Below are 5928 nucleotides of genomic sequence, written 5' to 3'. Positions count from 1 at the left end.
TGCTGATCATTGTTAAGTAAACTATTTTCAAAAAATGGGAGGTCCTAAATTCCTTGCAGTTGCATATCGAAAAACCCAGACTTCTTATTGAAGTTCATATAACATCATTCTAAAAATGATTGGAAAACGAGAGTTTTTGATCAAACAAAACCCTCAGATCGTTTGATCCTCCTGCAATGTGAAATAGTCTACTTCATCTTGGATTTCACGATATATTTTCATGTCATCTACAAAGAGCAATTTATGCGAAATGATATCATGGGTAATGTCATTTATAAATAGTATGAATAATAACAGTCTGAGATTAGACCCTTGTGGGACACCCAAAGCAGGAGGATTTTATTCCATCACATTCAACATAACAATGTCGGTCGGATAAATATGAATTCAGGAGCAACTGAATACTAGATGATATGCCAAAATTTGACAGTTTCTTTAGCAGCTGTTGATGTGCTGAAGTCTGTATGGATGACGTCAACTTGACGCTTATTATCAAGTTCATTAGAGACAACTTAGGTGAAAATACAGTTTCAGTACTACGAGCCTTGATAAAGCCATGTTAAAAATTGACAGCGAGAAACGGACATGGTTATAAATCAAGTCTAATAGTATAATTTCCAGTGTTTTGGAAAAAACTGATATTAATGTAATCATAGAGAAACCCGTGAATAATTATATCCTTAAATATTTGGAAGGCCTCAATATCTTGCGCGATTATCAATAAAGCTTTTGGAAACGAAGATCAACAGTAGACCTTCCATCATATTATGTCACTCATACTTGCTATTTCTAAGGCCTTTGACCGTGTGTAGCATGAGGGTTTGCTGGCCAAACTCAATGCTACGGCTTGTAGGATCATTTCTGTGTATGGCTCTCCAGCTTCCTGGAAGAACGATTCCTACAAGTGACCATCGATAAATATCTCTCGAATGGTTTTATCATCAACGCCTGTGTTCCCCAGATCCATATCCAGATCCATATTGTCTCCAACCCGCTTTTTATTGCATATCAACAACTCACTGGAAAACCCCAAGAATCCAATATATTGTACTGACGACAGTACACTTGTCTTGTTATTCTATTTGGATTCCAGGACATCGGCCGTGGTTGCATATCTTCACCGGCAGCAGAAGGTTGCATGTGGTGAGGATCTAGAGGTGATTTCGAATTGGGGTGGAAGTAACCAATTTCACTTCAATGCCACAAAAACCCAGGCATCGGTTTCCTCCAAAGAGATGAATATCTCCGAACCGGATATAATAATGTCAGAACAGACAATTCCGCTTTCTGCTTCGATAATCTTGTTGGGGTTAAAATGGACACCAATTAGTCTCAGCATACTCATGTGGCTGGAATTGCAAAGGCGGCTTCACAAAAACTTGGAATATTGTTCCGAACCAGAAAACTGTACACACCTCAGCCAACTTTCGATGCTTTAGAAAGCTCAGATCTGACTTTCTTTGGAGTATTGTTCTAATGTATGGAGCTCGGCCCCTGCATTAACGTAAGTTACAAATACGAGTGGTATAAAAACATAGGAAATTTTAATTCTCATTTTTCATGGTTTCCTACCACGTCGTAACGGCTTCATCCAGCAACTTATAGTTTAATGAATCAATTATTTTTTTTTCTACTATCGTATAGACTTTATACAGAGTTTATTCGAATCTAATTCAATTCTATAATCCATGTTAATCACTAATTATGATGATCTGTTCGTGTTGTGTTATTTGATATTTGTATTTGTACTTTGTTTGTTTCTTCAGCTCTGTAGCTCGAAACAGGTAACAGTTACATCCTTCTTCGATAGTTAGGTGAGATATTGATATATTAACAATATATTGTAAAAAACTAAAAAACTGAATATCACCCAGTATATTAAAAAATGCAACTCAATCTAGATATACTCAAATTATGAATAAATACATCGGAATAAAATAATAATTCAAATATATTGAATTGAAGTATCGACATCCTTTTGATGGACATTTAAAACCTTATGTAATATTGTACACACTCTGTATAATGATAATGACCTTTTCAATTTTTGTGTCATCGTATGTTTGTTGGAAAACTAATTATTTTTCCCAATCAATACACGCGTCTGTTCAAACTGATCAATTCGTTGAAACAATCAAAATAATCAGCTCGTTCGAAAATGATTCAATATGTTCATGTAAACAACAAAATTCAATTCCGGTACACCGAAAATCAAGTCATAGACTTGATGTATTTCCACGACAAGCTATAAATTGATACATTTTATTATACAGTTTCAAATCCATTAAATGAGTATTGGAAACAAGTGAATTGTTGTACTACCTGTAAAAATACTTTGGTAGCCTAACTTGACAAGAAATCACCATTTGATACTGCACGGAATTGATACTTTTTCGTTTCAATATCTATTTTGCATAAATGCCTATCGACAAGAATTCAATGTCCAGTATGGTATTAGCCGGAAAAGTATTTGTTTCTTAACAGGCATTTATCAAAACTTATTGTGTAGGTAGTTGTGAGAAATGAATTGTTCGAGATTTTATATCGAAATTTTCATTTTCTTGTACGTATTTATATCTCCTCGATTCAATCTTGTTTTGATATCTTCATATAGTTTTATTGTGATTCTGACACCCTGTGCTCATATATTTTTCCATTGTTATGTTGTGAAACTTGACACGCCACTGAAGATGACTGCCGCAAAACTCTAATATCTGGCAGTCAATTATTCAGGTAAATAAGGTAGCCTAATGGCGGGCTCTCAACTCTGGAAATGTGTTCATTGGTTATGATAACTGTGCTGTTTATTACGGTATTGATGTGTACCGCTGTTACAAGTGTAACGACTTCAATCACTCCTCTCGCAACTGCCATAAACCAATTTCCTGTCCGGTTTGTGGGGGTGCTTATGAATTAAATCAGTGTCAATCATACGTTAAAAATGATCTAACTGCATGAAACTAACTAACAAAGATGTGAATATTGATCATGCAGCCTGGAAAAAAAATAAATGTCTCTCATACGCAGAAACTTTAAAAAGATTTAAGAATATCTTTTAAATTCTCAATAGCAACTATAGGGTAATTGACATATTTCCCTCGTAGCTTCAAAGCCAGGTATTGGTAAAGATACGAACACCTTATCAATTTTTTACCAAAATACTCGGGAATTGAAGACAAAAACTGGTCAGATACTAAATTCTGTATTTCAAAGCGACTATCGCGTTTTTGCACTAACCGAAACCTGGCTCGACTCATCCATCACTAATTTAGAATTACACACATAGGAAAAGTCTAGGGATATTTTTAAAAATGGCAATAAATGGCAATAATTTTTTTTTAGATCGCTTCAGGGAAAAAAAGTTGAGGGGTGATTATTAAACGAATGTAACTTACAACAAAATTTATTAAATGGTCAAAAATATTGAGCGCATATGAGCAAAACTAAAAAAAAATATGGCTCTTTTTTGGCACCCCGAAAAAAAATCATAATACAAAAAAAATTGGAATCAGTACAAAGTATGGCCTCCACGCTGGTTTATTACGGCCCTACATCTATCGCGCATCGACAAAATGAGATTGTCAATGTCTTGTTGAGGTACATTTGCCCATTCAGCGATTAAAAGCTCTCTCAATTGAAACGTTGTGTGAATGTTCCCCATATGCAGAGTAATTCTTCGTTGAAGCATGTCCCACACATGCTCGATGGGATTCAGGTCCGGTGATTGTGCTGGCCATGGCAATACATCAACTCCTTCGTTGGTGAGCCAGTCAGTCACTAGACGCGCGACATGTGGACGAGCATTATCGTGCATTAGGTGGAAGTTTTCACCAACAGCACCAGCAAACAGACGGACGATAGGTAGAAGAATGGTGTCGAGGTACTGTCGAGCTGTGAGGGAGCGATTTGGAAAAACGAGATCGGTTCTGCGCCGCCGATCATGATTCCGCCCCATAGCATTACTGTACCACCTCTGTATGTGTGGACTTCCTGGACGTGTCTCAAACGTTCATTATTTCCGGGTCGTCTCCACAGTCTTACTCGACGAGAATCTGGATGAAATCCAAATCTGGATTCGTCTGTAAACAAAACTGTGGCCCAATCATTTGCATCCCAGTTTTGATGTTCTTGACACCACTCTAATCTTCTACCGAGATTGCCTCTCGACAAAGGTGGACAGCTAAGTGGCTTTCTGTTGTGGAGATCTGTTTCATGCAGTCGATTTCTGACAGTATCACGACCAATGGTTACCTGGTGCGTCTGCTGCAACACGTTAACCAACTCAGGTGCTGTGATTGTCGGTTATCTTCTTGCGGTTAAGACCAAAAATCGGTCTTGAACTGCAGTTGTAGCGCGTCCTCGCCCTGGATGTTGTTCGGCTGGACTGCCAGTTTCACGGAAACGCCGCCACAATCGACTGATAACACTTTGGGAGACCTCCAAACGAAGAGCTACATCATTTTGTCGCATGCCACCTTGAAGAAGCTCTACAGATCTATTCATCTCAGTCAATGGTAAGTGAGGGCGTTCCATGTTAAAGCACAATATTTCCAGTTTAATTGCTGAGCAAGAACTGCATAGAATGTACAAACTCGACACTTTCAGATTATTTTTTTTAGCCGAAAACCTACAGTTTGTAAAAAACTTGATGAAAGATTAGTTACCGTTTTTGCAGGCTTTGTTCAACCCATAGAAATCTACCAATTTAATCGAAATTAAACGACCTCATGCATTTATTTTTATGATATTTATAAAAATATCCCTAGAATTTTTCGATGTGTGTATTTCCTGATAGCTTTAACATATATAGAATGGATCGCAATTTTGAATGCACTTCCTTAACAAGAGGTGGAGGTGTCCTTATTGGGGTACATGAAGACTTTATTTCTTCAAAAATTAATCTATCGGATTCTAACTTTCCCACGCTCAAACTGATTGATATAGTTGTTGTTAAAATAACCTATTCACATAAACATATTTTTCTGCTAAACGTTTACATACCTTCTCAGACTCCCCTAGCTGAGTTTGTACAATTCTTTGAAGCTCTGGAATTACTACACATATTACATAACAGTGCAGTTCTCATTGTAGGAGATTGTAATATTAGCGATTATGCTAGCCATCTTAACCATGGTACAACTAATAGGGAAATTACTATTTTCAATAACTGTTTACAAATCCTTGACCTAAATCAAAATAACTTTGTATATAATAAACTCAATAGACTTCTTGACCTGGTATTTTTTAATGGAGAGTGTCATGTGGAGAAATCAATGGATCCTTCCGTAGTCGAAGATCAGCATCATCTTGCCTTGGATATTACTTGTGTACTTGAGACGAAGGCTAACTATAAAAATAAACTGCATTCCTGTTTCCAGAATAATTATAAATTCAAAAGAGCCAACTATCCACAACTGTATAATCAAATATCTCATATTGACTGGACCTTCTTGGAAGTTCTTGATGACTCGGATGACATATTAATAATGTTTATATCACGGCTGTCCCAAGTATACAGTTGAATTCAAAAATAAATATCTTTCTTAGTAAAATAGAAGCATTATTAGAGATTTGCAGGCTAAAAGCAGAATCTGGCGCAAATACAAGCGTGAGTGTAATTTGCAGGCCCTTGAAGATTTCAAACATCTCCGAGCAAAAGTAAAGCATGATGTTGATGTGGCATATAAAAAATTCTTAGGGGAAGCTGAGGAAGAAATACATATCAATCCCAACAGATTTTGGTCATTTATAAATAATAAACGAGGTAGCTCCAAAATATCACAAGTATTGAATTTTGAAGGTCAATTGCTGGAGGGGCCCTCTAATATCGTAAACGGTTTTGCCAATTTTTTCAAACAATCGTATACCACTTCTTCTTCTTTTCAACCAAACTCTGATATTGATAATAATCACTTCCTAGATATATCA

This window comes from Leptinotarsa decemlineata, unplaced genomic scaffold (assembly GCF_025532065.1).
Source record: "Leptinotarsa decemlineata unplaced genomic scaffold, Ldec_3_MD MMD2_tig00026282_RagTag_RagTag, whole genome shotgun sequence".
Classification (NCBI taxonomy): Eukaryota; Metazoa; Arthropoda; class Insecta; order Coleoptera; family Chrysomelidae; genus Leptinotarsa; species Leptinotarsa decemlineata.
Note: the sequence above shows the minus strand (reverse complement) of the source record.